Source organism: Callorhinus ursinus, unplaced genomic scaffold, assembly GCF_003265705.2.
Source record: "Callorhinus ursinus isolate GAN/ISIS: 27379988/994484 unplaced genomic scaffold, GSC_fseal_2.0 scaffold101, whole genome shotgun sequence".
NCBI lineage: Eukaryota > Metazoa > Chordata > Mammalia > Carnivora > Otariidae > Callorhinus > Callorhinus ursinus.
Window position 1 is genome coordinate 868,291 of NW_027397163.1, and position 26,669 is coordinate 894,959.

Here is a 26,669-nt window from a genome sequence, read left to right on the forward strand (position 1 = left end):
TGGAACCTACCTAAAATATTTTTTTAAATGATAGAATTTCAAAAACAAGCATATTCACAGAAAAAAGGACAGAGCAAATGTTTGTCAATGGTTTGCCCACAAGGCAAGCAGCTCTTTGTGATATAAAAAGTTAATCTCTATTATCAACTCTCTCTTTGCGGGGGGGCACCTGGGTGGCTCAGTCGTTAAGCATCTGCCTTCAGCTCAGGTCATGATCCCAGGGTCCTGGGATCAAGCCCCTCATCGGGTTCCCTTCTCAGCCAGGAGCCTGCCTCCCCCTCTCCTGCTCCCCATGCTTGTGTTCCCTCTCTAGCTGTCTCCCTCTCTCTCTCAAATAAATAAATAAAATCTTAAAAAAAAAACCTCTCTCTTTGATATAATTCCCCCATCTAATTTGTTCTTGGTATTTATATCAGCTTCACAAAAGAGGGAAATCCTTCTGTTTGCAGCAACAGAATAAACCTGGGGGACCTTTTTTTTTATGTTACATAGAAGCCCCCTGCCCATGCCCCTTTGCCCAACTTGGTAGTCTTTAAATTTTAGCATGCACCTTTAGCCTGCGTGATTGACGAAACAAACCTTTCTTTGTGTATTTATAGATCATTCATTGTTTCCTAGAAAGACTTGGAACCAAACCCTCTTACACAACTGTCCCTGGGGCACCCATGCATGACTTCCACGAACCGCAACCGCAATAACATCTTAAGCTGGCAACATGGAGTCTGCATGCAATGAAGAACCGTGCTTGTGCTCTGCTTTTACTGATTAACTACCCTAAATTTCCTTTAAAAATCCGAGGGCCAAGGGGCACCTGGGTGGCTCAGTCTGCTTCTCCCTGTCCCCCTGCTCATGCTCTCTCTGTCGCTCACTCTGTCTTTCAAATAAATAAATAAAATCTTAAAAATAAATAAAAACCTGAGGGCCAGGCAAAAACCCTGGAGCTGGATTTTGGATATAAGTCCACCTTCTTCCCAAGTGTCCAGGTTCATGAATAAAGCTCATATTTCTCCCCAATAAAAGTTCATGTCTTGAGTATTGGCATTGTGAGCGACTGGCAGCCGAACTTAGGTTTTTTGGTAACAAAAATGTTGTGGGATCATTGAGTGCTGGTGTCAGGAAAGAATTCTTGAGACGTTTTATGGTGCAACTTAGTAAGATTTTTTAAGTAGCATAGAAGTAGAACCCTTGGGCAGAAAGAGCTCCACGTGGGCTCTGTGAAGCTGGTGGTTACATGCTTAGTGCTCAAGGGGGAGGGGTCATGCAGGGAGATTAGATCATAAATATTTCTTCAAGTATCTACTCATAAAACTACTTTTGCAAAATTTCTTTCATGCTCATCATTCAGTTTGATATTAACTGTCAGTGAGATGGATAGGCAGTCATGAAGCCCATTAAGAATGTAGCAACTAGGGGTGCAGTCTTGTAAGCATCTGCCTTCGGCTCAGGTCATGATCCCAGGGTCCTGGGATCGAGCCTTGAATGGATTCCCTGCTCAGAGGGAAGCCTGCTTCTCCCTCTCCCACTCCCCCTGCTTGTGTACCCTCTCTCGCTGTGTCTCTCACTGTCAAATAAATAAAATCTTTTAAAAAAATGTAGCAACTAGCACTTATTTGATCCTTATCAAAACTATGGAGGCTATAGGTCAGCCTTCTGTGCTAAAGGTGAACACTTTTCTGTTTATCACTCATCTTTTGTCCCTTGACCAACTTTAAGTCCTTAAATTTTTTAAAGATTTTATTCATTTATTTGACAGTGAGAGTGCACATGAAGGCAGAACAGGAGGGAGAGGGAGAGGGAGAGGCAGGCTCCCCACTGGGCAGAGAGCCTGGTGTGGGACTGGATCCCATCATGACCCGAGCCGGAGGCAGATGCCCAACTGACTGAGCCACCCAGGCACCCCCGGTCCTTAAATCTTTAAGGTTGTTGAAGGGTGAAGATGTCATTTTCTGTAACTTCTTCAAACAGACAGGTTTCATAGAGATGTCCCTTCTTATGGACTGAAATTGGTCACTCTCTATCCCTACATGTAACTCATAGAAGGCCATTGTTGTAGAGTCCAGAGGGGACATTGGGGTGAATTTGTTTTGAGTAATAAGCATCATCCTTTCTCTGGGTGAACGATTCAGGAACTGCTTGCATATATCTCAACAATAGGAGGGAACTAAGCAAGAGAGAGAACACCTTAGAATTATTATAATGAAAAATCAGAAGAGCAATGAGAAGCCCTTTTGGGGTGCTCATAGTCCACCTCTCCACCAGGAATTTAATCAGTCACCAAGTTGCAATGGTGAGAGAGAGAGAGACATACCATGAAACAGACTCATAACCATAGAGAAAAACTGATGGTTACCAGAGGGAAGGTGGGTAGGGGGAAGGGTTAAATAGGGGATGGAAATTAAGGAGTGCACTTGTCCTGATAAGCACCAACTGATACATGGAATTATGGAATCACTATATTGTACACCTGAAACTAAGAAAACATTTTTGATAACAAACTAGTATGAAAATGAAATCTTAAAAAGTCGGGGTACCTGGGTGGCTCAGTCTTGTAAGCATCTGCCTTTGGCTCAGGTCATGATCCCAGGGTCTTGGAATGGAGCCCTGTATCGGGCTCCCTGTTCAGTGGAGAGCCTGCTTCTCCCTCTTCCTCTGCTGTTCCCCCTGCTTGTGCTCTCTCTTTCTCTCTCTGGAAATAAATAAATAAAACCTTAAAAAAATTCTTAAGTCAAAAACAATAAAGTGAAAGTGGTGCAACCCATTAAAATACTAATATATCTTTAAAATAGCAAAAGACAGGTGCCTGGGTGGCTCAGTCTGTTAAGCATCTGCTTTCAATTCAGGTCATGATCCTAGAGTCTTGGGACTGAGCACTGCATCAGGCTCCAGGGAGCCTGCTTCTGCCTCTCCCTCTGCCTGACGCTCCCCTTGCTTGTGCTCTCTCTCTGTCAAATAAATAAAATCTCTAAAAAAAGCAAAATACAAAACCAATAGACAGATATAGAGAATATTTAGTTGATATGGTTGAAATGAAGAAACCTTCCCAGATATCAGTAGAGGATAGCTAACTTCTCCCTAAAAGGGCATATGATTGTACATCAACATTTCTTAACAATTACTTCAGGCCTGAAAATTATTGAAATTATGACTCCTAGGTCATTATATCAGAACAAGAATGTTTCTTGAATGCTCTTTTTTTTTTTAAGAATTTTTTTTGCCTTTCAACACAGAATGTGGAAGAAAGAAGCATATTTTTATTTACTTTTTTAGAGATTTTATTTATTTATGGGGCGCCTGGGTGGCTCAGTCGTTAGGCATCTGCCTTCGGCTCGGGTCATGGTCCCAGGGTCCTGGGATCGAGCCCCGCGTCGGGCTCCCTGCTCCGTGGGAAGCCTGCTTCTCCCTCTCCCACTCCCCCTGCTTGTGTTCCAGAGAGACACAGCGAGAGAGGGAACACAAGCAGGGGGGGTGGGAGAGGGAGAAGCTGGCTTCCCTCAGAGCAGGGAGCCCGATGCCATGAACTGAGCCGAAGGCAGCCACTTAACTGACTGAGCCACCCAGGTGCCCCTGGAAGTTACTTCTTTTTCATTCAGGGCAGTCCTGCCTCCACAGGCACTTCTCCATCTCACTGACCAGAGCTCTCTCAGATGGCATTCTAAGCAACAGTGTGTGTGTAGCACAAGTGGGACACTCAAGAATATCATAAAAAATGGCCATTTTTACCCCCACTGTGTCACCACATCTGACATGATGGCCATCATTCTTTTCACTGTAATAAGGTGTTAATGAAAAGACCCTCAGGTTTAGAATATGCTTAACCCAGATGCACAAGAATCTTATTATGTATGCAAGTAGAATGCTTCTTTTGAGGTAGGCATGGACAGAGTTTCAACCCTGAACTTATGATATTAAGGATTTTATGGAAAAATTTGGGGGGAGGAATAATTTTCCATTACCATTTAAGATTATTTTAGCTGGTCTAAGAGTCAAATTGACTGAGATAGATTACAGGAGGGAAAAAAAAAGTATAATTACATGCACCCTAAAAACCAATCATGAAATTGAGACCCATAGAAATAACCAACACAGATAGTTTTTATGCTTTGTATAGAAAGAGACAATACATGAGGATTGGACAGCAAAGAGCAAAGTCATGTTTGGGCCTTACATTAGTATGGAATTCTAAAGGGAATTTGGGTCATGGTAGTAGGCTAATGTAAAGTAATAAGTTTTGTTTGTGCAGACTTCTCAGCTCTTAATTCCCTATCCATGGAGATGAGAACACCTCCTTCCCTTTCTGTGCAGGAAAGGTATCTTTGCATGGGAGATTGATTTTCTGCTTTCTGGACACAAATGGGGGTCAGAGTGTTCTTTTTGCTTTGGGTGTTTCCTAAGTACCTTTTATTTCAAGATAATCAGTATGGCAAAGGGGCACATTTTAGGGCAGCTGCCATTATCCCCAGTACAAACTCAGGAAGATGAATTGGCAGTCCACCATAGCAGGGAGATCAGAAGCCTAGAACCCTCACCCTCCACAACCTGACCCAGATCCATCTTCTTCTGAAGATTTTCCAGGTGTGTGGGCGCCTGGGTGGCTCAGTTGGTTAAGCCACTGCCTTCGGCTCAGGTCATGATCCTGGAGTCCCGGGATCGAGTCCCGCATCGGGCTCCCTGCTCAGCGGGGAGTCTGCTTCTCCCTCTGACCCTCTTCCCTCTCGTGCTTTCTATCTCTCATTCTCTCTCTCAAATAAATAAATAAAATCTTTAAAAAAAAAAAAAGATTTTCCAGGTGTGGCCCCATTCTGGGCTCTCTCCTCACTGAACAGATTGAAGGAGATCAAAACTTTGTTTGGCTGCTTAGTCCCAATCTCAATAGTAGGTGCTCACTTTTTGTTGCAGCCCAAGAACAGATCCATGGAAGCAGAGAACTGCACGTCTGGGTGCCTAAATTTCTGTCTTTCTCATTGAAGTCAGTGCTTCTTATGTGTACTCATTCAAGACCTTGTTTTCCATTTATGAACATCCAGTTGTTGCTCAAGGGTAAAACAGTAAATATCCATATACATTGTGACATTATAACACCAAGCTGATTTCACCTCTTGGTGGATGTTGAGCCAAAAGACACTGCAAAGCCAAAAAGGCGGAAAGGGACGGGCTTCATGGGCAACAAGTGAGAACGCCAGGGACATTTCCCAACCTAGCTCCCCAAACAACAAAATAGGGTGAATTTCAAGCTAAGGGCACATGCATATTTATCAAGGGGCCTGGCAAAGGACCATTTCAGTATAAAATCAGTCAAAAGTCATCCTAAATTGACAAAGTCTAGGTCCTAGTTGCTTGAAGTCACAGGACCAGATAGGGAGGACATCATGAGTTTTCTGGCTCCTTTAGTTCATTATTTGGGTGCTCATCGCGGTTTAATTCCCACAAAATCCACCGGGGAATCTGTGTTCAGTCAATCCTTGCTTTGGAAACAGTGGTAGAAGTTTTACCATGGATTTGTTGTCTCTTACATGGTTAGACTATCTCCTGGTCTGGTAGTCCCTGCTCGTGTTTACATTCTTTTTCTGCCTTAAAATTGTTAACTACTGATGACTACTTTTCTGCAATTTTGACCTATCCCAGGAAGTTGTCCAGACTGGTGCTTGGGTAAGTAGTGCCGGCATAGATCATAAGCAGGCATAGATCATAAAATGGCTGGGATCCTAAGGTAAGTTCTCTTATGTTAAGAAATCTGTCTTGTCTTCCCTGTTCTGCGGACCCCTATTGTTACTTGTCCACAAAGTGATGACCACAATCAAAATAATGAACATATTCCTCACCCCACATAATTAAGATTTTTTGTGTGTGTGGTGAGCATGGTTTAGATGCTTTTATCTAGCAAATTTCAAGTTTACAATACATTAACCATAGTCACTGTCCTGTATAGAACTCCAGTATTTATTCATCCTGCATAAATGAACCTTGTTATATTTAACCTTACAAATAAAAACTGCTAGTTATTTTACTTCCGAAAGATGGGTTTATTCAGGAATAACAGAACTGCGATTAGGAACAAATAGGCTGCAGTAAAACTGTAGGCAAGTCCAGGGAACAAGGAAGAGGCACGGTTTTTTGAGAAGACAAGGGGTTAAGTTGAGAAGTCTGTTCCTGAGTAAAATTTTTTGGAGTAATTGGTAGTTTGAAGGATGGTGGGTTTTCATCGGTGGAGCTGTCGCCTGGGAGGAGTAAGAGAAGCATCTCTTTCTCAGGCTGGAATAGTCGAGTATGGACCTTGGATGTGGATTATACCTCCAAGTTCGTGTAAGGTCAAGACCTTCCCTTCCCATTGGATCCGCTATTGACTTCAGATGATAGGGCTTCAGAGCTCCCCCTGCTGAAACCTCCTGACTGCATTTAGTGAGGGTTCCCATTACTAAGTTTCATCTTATCACATGATCAACATCTCAACATTTCCTCCACTCAAAGTTGCTAGAAGCAAACATTCTAATCTTCACTTTGACGATTTTGACTTTGTTTAGATGCCATGTAATTTCATACAATATTTTTTTTTTCCTTTCTGTGTGTGTCTTACTTAATTCAACAAAATAGCCTACAGATTTTATGGGCCAAATCCAGGCTGCCCCCTGATGGACCACTTTGGCAGAAAGATTATTTTGAGTTAAAAAGCAATCAAAATCAGCAAAAGTCTTTACTTCCCCCTCACTACCTAAAATTTTGGAGACGGAGCTGCCCCAGAATGAGACCTATCACCATACATAACTACATTATGATATAAACTAGGTTTGATAAACAGGGAGGAACCAATAAGTCCTGTTTGAACAAAGTTCTCTATATCCTATATTTTTGAGTGTCCCAGGATATATTTGTTTACCAAATATTTACTCTTTTTTGCTTTCCTGTGAATTTCATTTCTTCCCTTGGAGCTGCCAGACTTCTACCATCTTCTTCTTTTCCTTCTTCTTCGCTTCTCCTGGAAGACAAATACACCTTACTTTGCCAGTCTTTGCAATTTCCTCATCTGTGTGGGGTCTCCATACATAGGCTATTAAATTTGATTTTTCTCCTGTTTATCTCATGCCAATTTGATTCTTAGTCAACAATGAGAACTTCCTCATACATTCCAGTTCATGCTTTTTTTTTTCCAGTTCATGCTTTTGTATCTATATTCCTCCAATTTACATTTAGCTCCTATTTTATACACTCAATGTTAAAAAAAGAAAAAGAAACAAAAAGGCAGGGGCCAACATCCACTTTCTCAAGGAAAATAGGGCAAACCTAGTATCAACCCCTCAAGTATTATGAGGGTTAACTCACCTACATGTTCCTGAGGTCCCAGCACAGCACCATGGATCCTGTGTGTGTGCACAGAGTAAAAGTCAATAAACCCTGCATTAATAACGCATGTATGTTATTTTCCAAATAGAGACATTCTCAGACTATAACTGTTCCAAGCACCGTAATGGCTACTTACCTCTCACTCACTGCCCTATGCTCTCTACTTTAAGGCTTGACTAATTGTAGCTTCTTTGAGATTTCAACAGACCTATGATGCAGAGGAAACACGGAACGCAGTGTTTCTAGAAGGTCAAGATTGACCATGTTAGAAAGTGTCCTTCCTGAGGCCAGTGACTTTCCTTGAGATCATATCAAGAATGATGAAGCCCTGGAGCACTGCTTCCCCTGCATGTCGATGCTCACTACTTCTGTGCGCCTCTCCCTTAAGCACTTCCTGCTTGGTGTGTAACTTTCCAGATTATCTTTGGACATAAATCCACATGTTCCCCATCAGCCAACCTCCTGAACAAAGCAAATTTTCCTTTCCAACTCTGAAAGTTAGTCATGGGATACCTTGCTAAAATGGTAAAAGAGGATTTAGGCCAGAGGAACTCTCTTCTACTACCACTGGTCGTCAACTGCAGACCCAAAAGGAGGAGATGGACTTGATCTTTTTTTTTTTTTTAGATTTTATTTATTTAGGGGTGCCCGGGTGGCTCAGTTGGTTAAGCGTCTGCCTTCAGCTCAGGTCATGATTCCAGGGTCCTGGGATCGAGCCCCGCATCGGGCTCCCTGCTTAGCAATGAGTTTGCTTCTCCCTCTCTCTCTGCTGACCACTCTGCCTGCTTGTGTGCTCTCTCTCTCTTTCTGTCAAATAAATAAATAAATAAATAAATAAATAAATAAATAAATAAATAAATAAAATCTTAATAAAATAAAATGGATACTGCCTGTTCTCTACTCATGACAGCAACCTGACCACCCCAAACGCAGACCTACCTGCCATTCCCTGACAAGCATACAATTGTACACCTCAGTCCCTTAAAAAAAAAAAAAAAAAAAAATTTTTTTTATTTATTTCAGACAGAGAGAGAGAGCACAGGGGGGGGGGGGGGGGGGGGGGAAGGGCAGAAGGAGGGGGAGAAGCAGAATCCCTGCTGAACTGGGAGCCTGACTCAGGGCTCCATCCCAGGTCCCTGAGATCATGACCTGAACAGAAGGCAGACGCTTAACTGACTGAGCCACCCAGGCGCCCTTGGACTTGATCTTTTTTGGGTTTGATCTTGCTCCAGTGTACTACTCCTCTATTCCAGCAGAAGGAAGAGATGCCTTCCTTGCATATAAAAAATACTTTCCCTTCTCATAGGCATTTGTATATAAATGGACTGACTTAACAACAAGTAGTTTAGAATGTCAATGGCCATAAGTGGATTCTTCAATCTTTCCAAAGTTATATTTATCAAAGATGAATTGGACACACTTGGCTCTAACACTGACAAAAACTGAATGGGATTCCTATTTTAATTGGTATTTTGAAGGTTCCAAACTCTATCAGGAACATATTGCCTTATTCCAACATATAATTTTTCTTTTTTTTTTTAAAGATTTATTTGACAGAAGAGAGAGAACACAAGCGCGGGGGAGCAGCAGAGGGAGAGGGAGAAGCAAGCTCTTTGCTGAGCAGGGAGCCCGATGTGGGGCTCGATCCTAGGACCCCGGGATCATGACCTGAGCTGAAGGCAGACGCTTAACGACTGAGCCACCCAGGCGCCTCCCAACATGTAATTTTTCAAATCAATAAGGCAAGTGATTGCAAACACAAAAAAGGCCTTCCGAGGTCTCTTCTTCCCCTCGCATACCATCTGTGTCAACCAACAGATACTACACAGCCACCTTGTGCTCAGGCCCCACCTCCAGTGCCATCTTCCCCTGTTCTCTCCCTTTTTCATCTTCGCTCTCATTCTATCCTACTGCTGTACCTACCTTTTCCTCTGAAGATCCCTCCGCTACATCCTCTCCTGAACCTAGTAAAACCTGTCCACTTGGCACCAGGTGGCTCAGTCAGTCGAACATCTGACTCTTGATTTCAACTAAGGTCATAATATCGGGCTTGTGGGATTAAGCCCAACATCAGGCTCTGTGCTCAGCAAGGAGTCTGCTTGAGAGTCTCTCTCTCCTTCCTCCCCCCCTCCCTCGCTCACTCTCTCTCTCTAAAGTGAGTAAATTTTTTTTTAAGGTTTTATTTATTTATTTGACAGAGAGAGAGAGAGAGACACAGTGAGAGAAGGAACACAAGCAGGGGAGCCCAATGTGGGGCTTGAACCCAGGACTCTAGGATCAAGACCTGAGCTGAAAGCAGACGCTTAATGACTGAGCTACCCAGGCACCCAGTAAGTGAGTAAATTTTAAAAACAACCCCCCCCCAAAAAAACCCTGTCCCCTTAAAGTTAAGTCTTTTGAAGATGTAAAGGACACAAAGTTTATTTTCCTTGGAGTAATGCTGAACTGTGAGCCATAGTTAAAAGAGTTCCCTAAAATGACTGAAGATCCCCGTATGTTTGCCAAAGAGTTTAACGTAGTTATTCAAACTTCTCAAGGTGGTTTTTCAGATTTATATCAACTGGTCCACATGCTTATTGGTGAGGGTCAGACCAAACATTGGATGTAACTAGCCCAATGAGAACATCATGAACAGGATCCAAAGAAACAAATCCCTAACTTTTGGCAAAATGCTAGAAAACTTGCTGGAGGACCCCAAATATCAATTATAATGGCTCTTCCCAATCCTGCGGATCAGAACAAAATTCAGGCTTGTACATAGAAGGTCGATGAATCCCCTCATAAACATTAGCATCAACTCCAATTTGTCTTTAAAGATCGATTCTGTCAAGAACCTGAGTGGTCCTGCAAGTAGATTACCCCCAGAGGCTGCAGAGAAAATCCAGTGCCTCATGAAACCTTGATTTTGACCTTACAGGACCCTAAACAGAAACTCAGCAAACCCACTGAATGTCAGACATATATACAGCAGACTATTCTTTTTTTTTTTAAAAGATTTTATTTATTTATTTGAGAGAGCGAGAATGAGAGAGAGCACATGAGAGGGGGGAGGGTCAGAGGGAGAAGCAGACTCCCTGCCCAGCAGGGAGCCCGATGCGGGACTCGATCCCGGGACTCCAGGATCATGACCTGAGCCGAAGGCAGTCGCTTAACCAACTGAGCCACCCAGGCGCCCCAGAGTATTCTTTTTTAGTTCCTAAATGTGTAGAAACTGGTTATAGTAAAGTTGGAAAACATCTATACATAGGCATAACTTTAATTGCAAAACAAAAATTATTTATTCATTTTTAATTTAAATAAATTAAAGTAAAAATCCCCATTCAGTGCCCCCAGTCAGTAATAGTTTGATATTCAGATATAACAGCTCATCAGTTTGAGCTGTATCTTCCTTCTTGTGCAATTTCAGAGGGTATGTGAAGTTCCATTTGAAATTATATAACACACACACAAATTAAAATATTTTGAACTTCTGTTAATGTTTACATAAATATTGTCGCATCAAACTTACTGTCAATCAAATTGCTCTCCTTAACCAATGCTGTATAAAGGTGGTGTTTTCACACCAGTAGAAATGGATTTACTGCATTCCTAAAATATCAGGTGATTGTCAATATTACATCCTTGTTGAAACACCTCCTTTTTTATACAATTACATACTTAAGTGTATCTGTTTTCTGCTATCACACACATCGTGAAATGTGGCTCTTTGATTTATATACATGTGATTTAACTGGGTGGTTCCTGGACATGAGACTGTTATACCATCATGACTGCATTCTTGCAATGAGTGGACAATTGCTGAACTATGCTTGCAAATTGATTAAAAAAAATAAAAAGGCAGAAAAGTCAGTAATATCCTACCAACTGTGTTTTCACTGTTAAAGAAATTAAACAGGGAAGCCATTGGCTCAGGTGGCTCTACTGCCTTGGTATCCTCGATAAGCAAATCACAATTTAATTCACAGTCACTGCACTGGAATGGAAGAAAATGAACCTAGGAACAAAGAATTACAGTCATGTGAAAGCAGTAAGTGGAATGACTTCACTTTTGTTGTTTGATATCCTTCAGCTGTATCTTCCATGACACCCAGGGCTCCTTTCCAAAGCCAGGCATGGAAACTTCATCTCAAAGAGCCTCAGTGGGAGGATAGAAATGTAGTGGCCTTGAGAATTTACACTTCATGATAGACTGGGGCAATGATGAGGAGAGTGAAAGGCAGCAAAGATTTCCTGAAGAACATACCCAGACTGAGACAGCTGCCCATAATTAGAACCTTCTTGCCAAAAATGATGAAGGATATAAAACTTCTTGGGAAGACAACCTTTTTAAGTCTGCTACTTTTCCAAAATAGTCTGTTTCTGCAAGCAAAGACCCAAATCAAATATTCATATTCAAGGTAAGAAAATTTGGAAAATGTGGAAAGTTACCTAGTTCATGTTGAAAATAATTGTTTAAACCATGTTGAAAATAGGATTGGATTGACCTTTCAGTCAAATATTTCTGAACATCAGAGATTTGCCCTTTCCTGAGGGTTCTTAGTCTTCCACCAACAAATAACAACCTCCTAGTTCAGAAATATACAAACTTGTAAGTGTTGGAGGACCTTTTTTTTCCCCCAAGATTCTTTTATTTTTTTCTTAATATATAATGTATTATTTGTTTCAGGGGTACAGGTCTGTGATTCACTGGTCTTACACGATACAAGGGCTCCCCACAACACATACCCTCCCCAATGTCCATCAGCCAGCTACCCCCGTCCCTCCCACCCCGTCCACTCCAGCAGCTCTGTTTGTTTCCTGAGATTAAGAGTCTCTCATGGTTTGTCTCCCTCACTGGTTTCTTCTTTCATTTTTTCCTCTCTTCCCCTATGATCCTCTATAGGATAGCTCTATTTTCAACTGTTTGAGGAACCTCCATACTGTTTACCAGAGTGGCTGCACCAGCTTGCATTCCCACCAACAGTGTAGGAGGGTTCCCCTTTCTCTGCATCCTCGCCAACATCTGTCGTTTCCTGACTTGTTAATTTTAGCCATTCTGACGGGTGTGAGGTGGTATCTCATTGAGGTTTTGATTTGGATTTCCCTGATGACGAATGATGTTGAGCACTTTTTCATGTGTCTGTTGGCCATTTGGATGTCTTCTTTGCAGAAATGTCTCTTCATGTCTTCTGCCCATTTCTTGATGGGATTATTTGTTTCTTGGATGTTGAGTTTGATAAGTTCTTTGTAGATTTTGGATACTAGCCCTTCATCTAATATGTAATTTGCAAATATCTTCTCTCATTCTGTCTGTTGTCTTTTGGTTTTGTTGACTGTTTCCTTTGCTGTGCAAAAGCTTTTTATCTTGATGAAGTCCCAATAGTTCATTTTTGCCCTTGCTTCCCTTGCCTTTGGTGATGTGTCTAGGAAGATGTTGCTGCGGCTGGGTCAAAGAGGTTGCTGCCTGTGTTCTCCTCAAGGATTTTGATAGATTCCTGTTTCTCATTTAGGTCTTTCATCCATTTTGAGTCTATTTTTGTGTGTGGTGTAAGGAAATGGTCCAGTTTCATTCTTCTGCATGTGGCTGTCCAATTTTCCCAACACCATTTGTTGAAGAGACTGTCTTTTTTCCAGTGGATATTTCTTCCTGCTTTGTCGAAGATTAGTTGACCATAGAGTTGAGAGTCCATTGCTGAGTTCTCTATTGTAGTCCATTAATCTATATGTCTGTTTTTGTGCCAGTACCATACTGTCTTGATGATTTACAGCTTTGTAATAGAGCTTGAAGTCCAGAATTGTGATGCCACCAGCTTTGGTTTTCTTTATCAACATTCCTCTTGCTATTCGGGTTCTTTTCTGGTTCCATACAAATTTTAGGATTATTTGTTCTATATCTGTGAAAAAAGTTGATGGTATTTTGATAGGGATTGCATTGAATGTGTAGATTGTTCTAGGTAGCATAGACATCTTCACAATATTTGTTCTTCCAATCCATGAGCATGGAACTTTTTTCCATTTCTTTGTGTCTTCCTCAATTTCTCTCATGAGTATTCTATAGTTTTCTGAGTACAGATCCTTTGCATCTTTGGTTAGATTCATCCCTAGGTATCTTATGGTTTGGGGTGCGATTGTAAATGGGATCGACTCCTTAATTTCTCTTTCTTCCGTCTTGTTGTTGGTGTATCGAAATGCAACTGATTTCTGTGCATTGATTTTATATCCTGCCACTTTACTGAATTCCTGTATGAGTTCTAGCAGTTTTGGGGTGGAGTCTTTTAATTTTCCACATAAAGTATCATATCATCTGCAAAGAGTGAGAATTTGACTTCTTCTTCGCCAATTCAGATGCCTTTTATTTCTTTTTGTTGTCTGATTGCTGAGGCTAGGCCTTCTAGTACTATGTTGAATAGCAGTGGTGATAGTGGACATCCCTGCCGTGTTCCTAACCTTAGGGGGAAAGTTCTCAGTTTTTCCCCATTGAGAATGATATTCGCTGTGGGTTTTTCATAGACAGTTTTTATGATACTGAGGTATGTACCCCCTCTCCCTACACTGTGAAGAGTTTTAATGAAGAAAGGATGCTGTACTTTGTCAAATGCTTTTCCTGCATCTACTGAGAAGATCATGTGGTTCTTGACCTTTCTTTTGTTAAAGCGGTGTATCACATTGTTTGATTTGGGGATGTTGAACCAACATTGCAGCCCAGGAATAAATCCTACTTGGCCGTGGTGAATAATCCTTTGAATGTACTGTTGGATCCTATTGGCTAGTATTTTGGTGAGAATTTTTGCATCCATGTTCATCAGGGATATTGGTGTGTAATTCTCCTTTTTGGTGGGGTCTTTGGTTTTGGGATCAAGATAATGTTGGCTTCATAAAATGAGTTTGGAAGTTTTCATTCCATTTCTAATTTTTGGAACAGTTTTAGAAGAACAGGTATTAATTCTTCTTTAAATGTTTGGTAGAATTCCCCTGGGAAGCCATCTGGCCCCGGGCTCTTGTTTGTTGGGAGATTTTTGATTACTGCTTCAATTTCCTTGCTGGTGATAGGTCTGTTCAGGTTTTCTCTTTCTTCCTGGTTCAGTTTTGGTAGTTTATACATCTCTACAAATGCATCCATTTCTTCCAGATTGTCTAATTTGTTGGCATATACTTGCTCATAATATGTTCTTATAATAGTTTGTATTTCTTTGGTGTTGGTTGTGACCTCTCCTCTTTCATTCATGCTTTTATTTATTTGGGTCCTTTCTCTTTCCTTTTTGATAAGTTTAATTCTTTCAAAGAACAGCTCCTAGTTTCGTTGATCTGTTCTACTGTTCTTTTGGTTTCTATTTCATTGATTTCTGCTCTGATCTTTATTATTTCTCTTCTGCTGGCTTTAGGCTTTATTTGCTGTTCTTTCTCCAGCTCCTTTGGGTGTAGGGTTAGGTTGTGTATTTGAGACCTTTCTTGTTTCTTGAGAAAGGCTTGGAGTGCTATATACTTCACTCTTAGGACCGCCTTTGCTGCATCCCAAAGATTTTGAGCAGTCGTGTTTTCTTTTGTATGTGTGTGTGTGTTTTCATTTTTATTTGTTTCCATGAATTTTTAAAATTCTTCTTCAGTTTCCTGGTTGACCCATTCATTCTTTAGTAGGATCCTCTTTAGCCTCCATGTATGTGAGTTCTTTCCAACTTTCCTTTGTGATTGAGTTCTAGTTTCAAAGCACTGTGGTCTGAAAATATGCAGGGAATGATCCCAAACTTTTGGTACCGTTTGACACCTCATTTGTGACCCAGGATGTGATCTATTCTGGCGAATGTTCCATGTGCACTAGAGAAGAATATATATTGCTTTGGAATGGAATGTTCTGAATATATCTGTGAAGTCCATCTGGTCCAGTGTGTCATTTAAAGCCCTTATTTTCTTGTTGATCTTTTGCTTAGATGATCTGTCCATTTCAGTGAGGGTGTTGTTAAAGTTCCCTACTATTATTATTGTTATTATTATTATCCCTACTAGTATTATTGTTGATATGTTTCTGTGATTTTGTTATTAATTGGCTGCTCCCCTGTTAGGGGCATAAATATTTACAATTGTTAGGTATTCTTGTTGGATAGAACCTTTAAGTATGATATAGTGTCCTTCCTTATCTCTTATTACAGTCTGGTTTAAAATCTAACTGGTCTAATAAAAGGATTACCACCCCAGCTTTCTTTTGATGTCCATTAGCATGGTAAATGGTTTTCCAACCCTTCACTTGCAATCTGGGGGTGTCTTTGGATCTTAAATGAGTCTCTTGCAGACAGCATATCGATGGGTCTTGCTTTCTTATCCAATCTGATACCCTGTGTCTTTTGATTGGGGCATTAGCCCATTTACATTCAGGGTAACTATTGAAAGATATGAATTTAGTGCTAGTGTATTGTCTGTAAGGTGACTGTTCCTATATATTGTCTCTGTTCCTTTCTGGTCTATGTTACTTTTGGGCTCTCTCTTTGCTTAGAGGACCCCTTTCAGTATTTCTTGTAGGGCTGGTTTGGTGATTGCAATTTCTTTTAGTTTTTGTTTGTCCTGGAAGCTTTTTATCTCTTCTTCTATTTTCAATGACGGCCTAGCTGGATAAAGTATCCTTGGCTGCATATTTTTCTCATTTAGTATCCTGAATATATCGTGCCAGTCCTTTCTGGCCTGCCAGGTCTCTGTGGATAGCTCTGCTGCTAATCTAATGTTTCTACCATTGGAGTTTACAAACTTCTTGTCCCAAGCTTCTTTCATGATTTTCTCATTGTCTCTGAGATTTGTAAGTTTTACTGTTAGATGTCAGGGTGTTGATGATTTTTATTGATTTTGAGGGGGTTCTCTGTGCCTCCTGGATTTCGATGCCTGTTTTCTTCCCCACATTAGGGAAGTTCTCTGCTATAATTTGTTCCAATATACCTTCTGCTGCTCTCTCTCTTCTTCTTCTGGGATCCCAATTATTCTAATATTGTTTGGCTTTATGGTATCACTTATCTCTTGAATCTCCCCTCGTGGTCCAGTAGTTGTTTATCTCTTTTTCTCAGCTTCTTTATTCTCCATCATTTCGTCTTCTATGTCACTAATTCTCTCTTCTGCCTCATTTACCTAGCAGTTAGAACCTCCTCTTTTTTTTTTTTTTAAAGATTTTATTTATTTATTTGACAGAGAGAGACATAGCGAGAGAGGGAACACAATCATGGGGAGTGGGTAAGGGGGAAGCAGGCTTCCTGCGGAGCAGGGAGCCCGATGTAGGGCTCAATCCCAGGACCCTGGGATCATGACCTGAGCCAATGGCAGACACCTAACGGCTGAGCCACCCAGGTGCCCCAGAACATCCATTTTTTTATTGCACCTCAATAGTAGCTTTTTGATTTCGACTTCGTTTTGATTTTGACGCAAAAGCACTTCACCATGGACCCTAGTAAAGATATGTGCCCCAAATCATAACTGGGGGTGTCGTTTGGCTGTTTCTATGAAGTAAACATGCACATATGAGAGTGCTGGGTGTTTAATAGATACCCCATAAGTAGGAGATACATATTCCAGTAGGAGTGATACTGTGGCCCCAGGTAAGAGATAGAAAATACAGGGGATAGGGGTGCCTGGATGGCTCAGTTGGTCAAACTTCCAACTCTTGATTTGGGCTCAGATCAAGATTTCAGGGTTGGGAGATCAAGTGCTATGTCAGGATCTGTGCTCAGGAGGAAGTCTCCTTGAGGATTTTCTCCCTTTGCCCATCCCCACCACTTTTGCAAGTTCTGTCTATCTCTAAAGAAAAAAAAGGAGAGGATGAAGAATTTGCATGAATTCTGCATGTGGAGGAGTTCATCTGTCCCAGGTTGTACAACTGACTCCCTGGATTTAGAAAAATAACTTCCACTTGTTTTGTTTTCTAGTTATCTCCAGATCTCCAGTTCTATTTTTCCTTATTTTTGTTTCCAGCTACACAGGCATCACAAACATTTTTCTTGCCTGTGTTGTAGTGAGAATGACCTCACTGACTTCCTAATTGGGATTAGAGAGATGTAAGGCCAGTGGGGCACAGTATGAATTCAGACATTTAGCCCTGGGATGTGAGATGTCAATATAATTAAAACACAATGATGGCACCATCCTTAGAGAGAAAGATAAGACCTATTAAAAGAAAATGTGAAGAACTCTTTCCAATGTAGGGAGGGAAGCAAGGTGGCTCCCTCTGGCCACTCCAAACTCACAGGCAACTCTTGGTGGTATCATCTGACATATACATGTAATAGAGAAAAGGAATTGGCAAATGTGGTGGGTTCCTGAGGATCAGGGAAGTCCTATTTTATCTTCATGATTTTATTGAATTCCTGGGTGTTACTGAGGTCCTGATATTGTTGGATGACAATGATTACTGTGATTGCCCAGGCCTAGATTAGTGGCAGTAGATATAGGAGGGTATACTGAATGATGCAATCATTTGGCATAGCTTTAAAATATCACATGGCAGAGTATGTGCTGGAGATGAAGAAGCCTTCTGGACACTGTAATAGGCGGGATAGCAAGGTGTGTGCTGTGGTTGCTCAAAGTGCTAGTATCTCAGGTATGTAACCCCAATACAGGTTAGATCCACTGTAGATGGCTGACCTTTCTGGGAAGCTGCTGCACTGCTGTGCGGAACCTTCCTCCTTTTCGTGATGAGTATGGTCCTGTCCTCCGGCTCTGTCTGTGGCATGGATTTGTTGGAGGAGTATTTCAATAGTCCGTAGCAGTGAGCATTTCTGCTTCAAACAGTCCACCCAGTTTTTCTTTTCTTTCTTTTTTTTTAATTTAATTTTATTATGTTATATTAGTTACCATACAATACATCATTAGTTTTTGATGTGGTGATCCATGATTCATTGTTTTCGTAGAACACCCAGTGCTCCATGCAGTACTTGGCCTCCTTAATACCCATCACCGGGGTTAACCCATCCCCCCAGCCTCCTCCCCTCTAACACCCTCAGTTTGTTTCTCAGAGTCCATAGTCTCTCATGGTTCATCTCTGCCTCCGATTTGCCCCCACCTTCATTTTTCCCTTCTTTCTCCTAATGTCCTCCATGCTATTATGTTCCACAAATAAGTGAAACCATATGATCATTGACATTCTCTGCTTCACTTATTTCACTGAGCATCATCTCCTCCAGTCCCATCCATGCTGATGTAGAAGTTGGGTATTCATCCTTTCTGACGGCTGAGTAATATTCCATTGTATATATGGGTCACATCTTCTTTATCGATTCATCTGTTGAATCAAAATTGTTGATTCTCCAGCAGGCATCAAACTCTCTTCCATGCATCAAGAAGGAGGAGATATAAATCTGAGTGTACATAGGGATTTTGATTTGAAGTCACTTCATTTTCATTTAGAGTAGTCCTTCCTCAGCGGGCACCACTCTTCTCACCAGACTTCTGTCATAGGGTCACTCTAAGCAAAAACATATCTGTTCCAGAGGTGGACATGTGAGAACATCATTGGGAATGACTGTTGTTACCCACACTATTTCACAGTGTCTGACACAAAGGTCATCACCCATTGCAGTGCAACAATGTATTGTTAAAAGACCCTCAATTTAGACTATTCTTACCCCAGATACACATGAATTTCATGATGTATGCTAATAGATTGCCTATTCTTTAGTGGTAGGCATAAAGAGCTGTTTAACCCCGAAATTATGTCATTTATGATTTTTTTTATAGTAGTTCTTTGTTCTTTTTTCTTTTTAAAGATTTTATTTATTTATTTGACAGAGACAGAGATCACGAGAGCAGGAACACAAGCAGGGGGAGTGGGAGAGGGAGAAGTAGGCTTCCTGCCGAGCAGGGAGCCCGATGCGGGGCTCGATCCCAGGACCCTGGGACCATGACCTGAGCCAAAGGCAGACGCTGAACGACTGAGCCACCCAGGCGCCCTCATTTATGATTTTTAAAAAAGATTTATTTATTTATTTGAGAGTGTGTGTGCATGCACAAGAGGGGTGGGAGGGGCAGAAGGAGAGGAGAGAGAATCTTCAAGCAGACTTCCCATTGAGCATTGGGCACAATGCGGGGCTCAATCCCAGGACCCTGAGATTATGATCTGAGCCAAAATCAAGAGTCAGACACTTATCTAACTGAGCCACCCAGGCGCCCCTGTTACTTATGATTTTATAAACAAAACAAATATTGTTGGGGAGAAATGATTTTACTTTACCATTCACGATTATTCCATCTGGTCTAAGAATCACATTGTCTTAGGTTACAGGAGAGATAAAATAAGGTTTAATTATGTGCACACAAAAACCCATAATGAAATTGAGACCCAAAGAAATGACTATAGCAGTTTTTATACTTTTTAGAGAATGAGAAAAGAAAGCTGTAAGGAATTGGCAGGATAAATCAAACTTATGTTTGGGCCTTCAGTCAGTAAAGAATCCTGAAGAGAATTTGGGCTGGAGAAGTAAGTAAATTAGTGAAAAGTAACAAGGTTTGCTCATGCAGACTTCTAAGCTTTAAGTTTCCTATCTCTGGTGATAAGAACATCTCTTTACCTCTGGGTACAGAGGGTACCTATCACATGGGAGACTAATGTCCTACTTTCTGGAGAAAAAAATGGGGTCAGACTGTTCTTTTTGCATTGACTATTTAAGTAACTTTTAATTCAAAACAATCAGTGTGTGAAAGTGGCAGATTTGGGGGCAACCTGCCCTTTTTCCCTACACAAAATTACAAAGATAGAACGGATTACCCCATAGGCAGGGACATCAGAAGCCTGGAGCTCTCGTTCCACAGCCCTGTCCAGATTCCCCCTCTTCTGCAGCTTTTTTTCTTTTAATTAATTTATTTGACAGAGAGAGAGAGCGTACAAGCAGGGGAAGTGGCAGGCAGAGGGAAAGTGAGAAGCAGGCTCCCCACCAAGCAGGAAGTCTGATGTGGGGCTCGATCCCACGATCCCAGGATCATGACCAGAGCCAAAGGCAGATGCTTAATGACGGAGCCACCCAGGCGCCCTTCTTTTATTTATTTATTTATTTATTTATTTATTTATTTATTTATATTTATTTATTTGACAGATATGGAAAGATTTCCCTCTTTTTGGAAGCTGAAATATATATTTCATGTGCATGCATATAATCACACTTTCTTTATACAATTGAGGTGGAGTGGAATATTTGATCCCAATTAAGGTCACTTTACATGTGGATTATTTTTAGCTGAAGGCATTTAGGACCCAGAAGACTCAGGAATGTTTGTTTGTTTTGAATGTTTGTTTTTGTTTTGTTGTTGTTACTGTTTTACCTCTCTATTAACTAGCTAAAGGAATTCATTTATTTTTTTTTAATTTTTTATTTATTTTTTTGACACAGAGAGAGAGTATAAGCAGGGGGAGTGGCAGGGAGAGGCAGCAGAGAGCTGGATGTGGGCTCGATCCCAGGACCCTGGAATCATGACCTGAGCCAAAGGCAGACACTTAACAGACTGAGCCACCCAGGTGCCCCAACAATTGTGACTTTGAATTAATATCCTGCAACTATTGAAAATATTCCCTTTGTGACTGATCTACAGGAATTCCCGATTCCTGTTGAAGATGGGATCAGGTCCTGAGATATTTCTGAAGGAGAACATTTCATGTTCAGGTCCCATCTGGATGCTCCACGTAGACCAGGATTAAGAAAATGTACAGGGGCCCCCCGGGTGGCTCAGTCAGGATAGCATGCAACTATTGATCCCAGAGTTGTGAGTTTGAGCCCGGTGTTGCATGTAGAGATTACTTTTAAAAATGTACAAATAGGGTGACTGGGTGGCTCAGTCATTAAGCGTCTGCCTTTGGCTCAGTTCATGATCCCAGGGTCCTGGGATCGAGTCCCCCATCGGGCTCCCTGCTCTGTGGGAAGCCTGTTTCTCCCTCTCCCACTCCCCCTGCTTGTGTTCCTGCTCTTGCTCTCTCTCTCTCTCTGTCAAATAAATAAAAATAAAATCTTAAAAAAATGTACAAATAAACAGGATGAATATGTAACCCAGAATAATTCAGAAAGTTGTGAAAAAGAAAGAGCCCTATTCTCTAGAATGTGACAAATTTACTGTTTAAAATGCATTTAGAGATCACAGGACATGGGAGATTTATGTGGCCTGAAATGTGCAGAAGTCTACCATCTTCTCATAATTAGATTCATATTCTGATTTACTTTTTTGTGGGTAATAATAACATGGTCATAATGTGTCCTTTGGCATTCCTTAGGCAGCTGATGGTAAGTTTGTTTATTTGCTTTGCTGCTTTTTGCCAGATTCCTCCTCTATAAAGTAAGCATTTTTTACTCTCAGGGAGGAAGAGTTCCCTCTACCTTTCAAGGTTCCTCTAGCTGGACTACATCAGTTTGACATGAGACAGATCAACTGGAGAAAAGGAAATTTAGTTTTATATGTAAGGCGGATTCACACAGACATGAAATTGCAAGACAGCGAAGCTATGTGAATTTTTAAAAAAGATTTTATTTATTTATTTCCTTGAGAGAGAGAGCGAGCAGGGGGACGGGCAGAGTGAGATCGAGAAAGCAAATCACAAGCAGACTCCATTTTGAGCAGAGAGCCTGATGTGGGGCTCAGTCTTATGACCCTGAGATCATGACCTGAGGTGAAATCAAGTGTCAGATGCCCAACCAACTAAGCCACCCAGGTGCCCCTACATGAAGTTTATATAAGCTAAGGAGAGGGGTTGCAGGAAGGTGAGAGGAGATAGTTGGAAAACAAATGTTGTCCTATTATGCAGGTAAGTGTCTTTGGTAAAGAGGAATTTCTATGAAAATCTCTCTTCCTGGTACAGGCTCTCCTTTCAGTGGAAATTTGGGCAATTGAAGGGGAGGTAAGGAGATTTTCCTGAATCTTTCTGGTCTGGGTGTTCATTGCTTTTCATTGAAAATAACCTTCCTGCCATAATGGTCTAACATGTTGTGGTCTACCCTTGTCCCTGACACCCCTTTATCATTTTTTATATTTTTTCCAGGGTTTTACTGGAAGGTGTGCAGGAACCATCACATTTAATCTGGAAATTCCCCTTTCTTCGGAGTTTCTCTTGGTTGTAGTTTGCCTGGGAAAATGAAAGGTCTCACCTTTGTGTACTGGAGATCCTGGCTTTTGTAAGCAGAGGTTCTAAATCAGGTTTCCATCCTGTAAGTTTTCATTCTATTCCACACTCATGTCACAGACATACTCTTCTTTGTATTTTCAGAAAAAGAAAACAAGAATCACAGTAGTAACATATTTGTGTGAAAATTAATAATAGAAAATCTCACTAAAATGGAGCCAGGAGGTTTGGCAGACCACATAGTCAATTGCAGACCCAACAGGAAGAGATGGACTTGACCTGACATGAACCTGACCTCATACAGCTGTACTACTCTCCTATCTCAGCCTTTGGAAGAGACTGTTTGCTTATTCCCCTCCACTCCTGGGGAAATAGCTCAGCTAATGAAAAACCACAATACTTCAAACTCCCAGTGTACTCTGGTGGACTTTTAGCTTATAACCCCCTTTACAACTTAACCTTTTTCTCCTTAAAAAGTGTACCTCTCCTTTGTTTCTTGGACTTGCCCACAGTTTTTTTCTCACCTTGTGTGCCCTGGATTGCAAGTCTCTTTTATTCTCACATAAAGTCATCTTCTGCTGGTAAAATAACTGGTGGTTTTCGTTTTTAAGAGTAACATTCAACTGTCTTAAAGTTCTAAAATTTAGCACAGATAATAATTGAAACAAAGTTTCAGTGAAATACAACACTAAGAAGTAACGGCTATTTTATTTGTACCATGTGTGTTTATCTTCATAGTGTGATTAAATGCAGAAGCATTACCATCCACAAATAGATTTATAAGCTTTATGCCATTGAAAATATTTCTTAATTTTGGGACACCTGGGTGGCTCAGTCAGTTAGGCGTCTTGTCTGACTTTGGCTCAAGTCACGATCTCAGGGTCCTGGGATCGAACGCTGCGTCCAGCTCCCTGCTCAGTAGTGGGGATTCTGCTTGTCCTTCTCCCTCTGCACCTCCTCCTGCTTGTGCTCTTGATCTCTCTCTCTCAAAGAAATAAATAAAATCTTTAAAAAAAAAAGAAAATATTTCTTAATTTCAGTCCACTATGACAACCTTCTACTCTATCACTTTCAATGTGTGTATAATTGTTTTTTATTTAAAGATTTTATTTATTCATTTGACAGAGAGAGACACAGTGAGGGAGGGAACACAGGCAGGGGGAGTGGGAGAGGGAGAGGCAGGCTCCCCGCGGAGCAGGGAGCCCGATGCGGGGCTCGATCCCAGGACCCTGGGATTGTGACCTGAGCCGAAGGCAGATGCTTAACGACTGAGCCACCCAGGCGCCTCTGTATAATTGTTTTTTAAAGTATGGAAGTGTGCCAAAAATGTAAAAGGGTGCCAAATGAGGGTTTGTGTACCTGATGTGTGGCCAGCCAATAACTGCAACTGAGATTTTGCAGTGAAGAAAGTTCGGCTTTTTATCGGGGTGGTGCCTCCCAGGAGAAGGAGGAGGTAATGCTCACAACTTCTGCTCTCCCCCCAGTGGCTTGCAAGTGAGGGTTTTAAGGGCAAATTTGGGGGCAGGTGTCTCCTGAGAAGGTGGATGCCATTGATTAGAGGCGTATGGGGTCACGTTAGCTGGGGTCTCCTAAAAAGGTGGGTGTCCATAATGTGATGTTAGCAGATGTTACATAATACCTTCTAGTGCTGCCTTGCCTGGCACTCCAGAGTCTATTCCATCTCAGCAGACTTACAGTCTGAGAAATACCTTTATTCTTTGTGCTAGAGATTTTATTAGGTACATCTAGTGATTATATCCTTAAGGTAGTGTTGATGAGCCATTTGTAAGCTATCTCTTGAGCCTATGTGTATGTGTTCTTTGGTCAGTTCAGCTGTGCCTGGTGGGCAATATAACCTCTAGTGTTTATTCTTTTATCTGAACTAACAAAGATAGATGGTGGCCCCAAATGCTGTTTTTTTTTTTTTTTTCATCATTAGTGATTCTTGAGGGACAGGGGTAATGACTGCCCTAGCTACTTCCTGCTCATAAGGGGCTCACAATGACCCTCTAGCTACATCCTCCTCACAGGATTTGAGGAATAAAACTGCCTTGTACCCCACTGCAGGTATTCCCTGGTATTAACTTGAGCCCTCATTCTTCATAGAGCTATTATTTCGAAACTCTCTTGTATAGTCTTTTTTTTTTTAAGATTTTATTTATTTATTTGACAGAGAAAGACACAGCGAGAGAGGGAACACAAGCAGGGGGAGTGGGCGAGGGAGAAGCAGGCCTCCCACCGAGTAGGGAGCCCGATGTGAGGCTCGATCCCAGGACCCTGGGATCATGACCTGAGCCGAAGGCAGACGTGTAACGACTGAACCACCCAGGCGCCCCTCATGTATAGTCTTAGAACAGCATCTTACTCTATTTTTTACCAAGGTAAATTAGGAAGATAATTAGCAAAAGTGTCAATCCAAATGGAAAAATCATTTTTAATATGTACTGTATCCCTTGAGGAATCCAGGAGAAGAGGCTGTTGAGTTTAATAATTCTTGCAGCATTGATCTAATTCCGTGGGGAGTGTATGAAAAGTAAGGAACCATTCCCGATCTGACTGTGTGATCTTAGCTGGAATTCAGTGTGCCTCTGTGCCTTGAGCAGTTTCAACATGCCTATGTATAAACTGTCAATCTTTGTACAGAAGTGCATATGTTATTTATAGCGTCTAGACATTTTACCATTAGTTTACAGTGAGTCTGAATAGATCACTGTACACAACAAAAAGGTAACAATTTATATGGTGCACAAATTAACAGTAAAACGGCTGATGTCATAGCTACAAACATTAGAGTCAATTTAAGCCAAGAATTTCTAGAAGTAAACTGCGTAGCTAGCATTTCTTTAAGCTTGGGTGTCAGGCCATCCAAGACTAATATTTGGTTCTCGACATGATCACTCACCTGGGATGAAGGCACAAGATCCTGTGTGTATACTGGCACAGGTCCCTCCTTGTGATGTCATCAATATATCTGAAGTCATCTTATTTTGTAAGACAACTTTTCTCACTTGTGGGATTTCTGAGTTTATCAAAGAAATTGCATGATTAAGACACAGGTAAATGGTTGAAAGAAATCATAAACCCAGTGTCTGAGTCCTGAGTGCTGCCAGTTGGAGAATTTCTAGATGTCCGGTTTGAAGCCACTCCAGATGGAGTGAGCACAGGTAGTGGTAATCTGAGAGATTTTCCTGGTCTGCAGTTGGAATGTCTCTGTGAGTTTTCTGAGTGGTCCCTATGGCAACAGGCAAGAAGACTGTAAACATGGGCTGTTGTGGCAATTTCTCTGAAATAGGCCTGGAGTCCTCTAGCTTCAGTTTGCAGGAAAAAAGGGCACTTTTAGTCCTCAGTGACTTCAGGTCAAGAGAATGGAGAAAATTGGGAACCCTAATTTGAAGAGTCGTAGCCAGATACTCCAGGAAATCAGAAGAATCCAGGATCCAGCCCAGTTTTATAGGCAAACAACAAACATTTAGAAATAGCTTATCCAAGGGGTGCCTGTGTGGCTTTGTCAGTTAAGCAGCCGACTCTTGATTTGACTCAGGTCATGATCTCAGGGTTGTGGAATCAAGCTCCTCACGGGCTCTGAGTTCAGCAGGGAGTCGGCTTGAGGGTTTTATTCCCCTCTTCCTCTGCTTCTCCCCCTGCTTACACACATTCTCTCTCTCTCAAATAAATAAATAAATCTAAAAAATAAAATCAATAAAACAAAAATACTTAATGAGAACTGGATTCTAACATCCATAAAGATGTGTTGCTAAAATATAATTTTTTCTCTCTAATATTACTGTCATTTTTAGTAAAGATAGTCAAGTTATGACTAATTTTCTTGTAAAATAAGCCTGTTTTGACAAACTTGGCCTAATTATTTACATAAGTGAAGCAAGAACAGTAACTGGCTATATAGGTTCTTTTAAATCTGCTTTGCTGGAACTCTTTGTAAGAAATTTCAGATTAAAAAAAAATTCAGATTGAACTTTTTTTTTCTAAAGATTTTATTTATTTGGAGAGAGAATGAGAGAGAGCATGAGAGGGAAGAGTGTCAGAGAGAGAAGCAGACTCCCTGCTGAGCAGGGAGCCTGATGTGGGACTTGATCCCGGGACTCCAGGATCATGACCTGAGCCGAAGGCAGTCGCCTAACCAACTGAGCCACTCAGGCCCCCCAGACTGAACTTTTAACAGACTTTTGAGGCTAAGAATCCAAGCCAAATACCTGCCATCAGATTCATCTAGTTCTCTTCTTGAGGTCCCCACAATATCTTGAAGTACTTGAGCCTGCCAGGAAGTGACCTT

At 41.3% G+C, this 26,669-nt stretch overlaps 2 protein-coding genes and 1 long non-coding RNA gene across 3 annotated transcripts in view; 1 reads left to right on the forward strand and 2 right to left on the reverse strand.

Annotated features, from left to right (window-relative positions):
* The window catches only part of LOC112806790 (uncharacterized), a 909,505-nt gene that overhangs the window by 348,625 nt on the left and 534,211 nt on the right, over window positions 1-26,669 (reverse strand). The gene's annotated exons all lie outside the window — the stretch shown is intronic.
* Window positions 1-26,669, forward strand: part of LOC112806782 (uncharacterized) — a 293,799-nt gene that overhangs the window by 198,002 nt on the left and 69,128 nt on the right. The window lies entirely within an intron of this gene.
* Window positions 6,083-25,561, reverse strand: LOC141371804 (uncharacterized). The gene is made up of 3 exons (XR_012377038.1): window positions 25,281-25,561; window positions 7,315-7,352; window positions 6,083-6,970 (listed from the first exon to the last, which is right to left on the reverse strand). It is a non-coding gene; the product is annotated as an uncharacterized lncRNA (long non-coding RNA).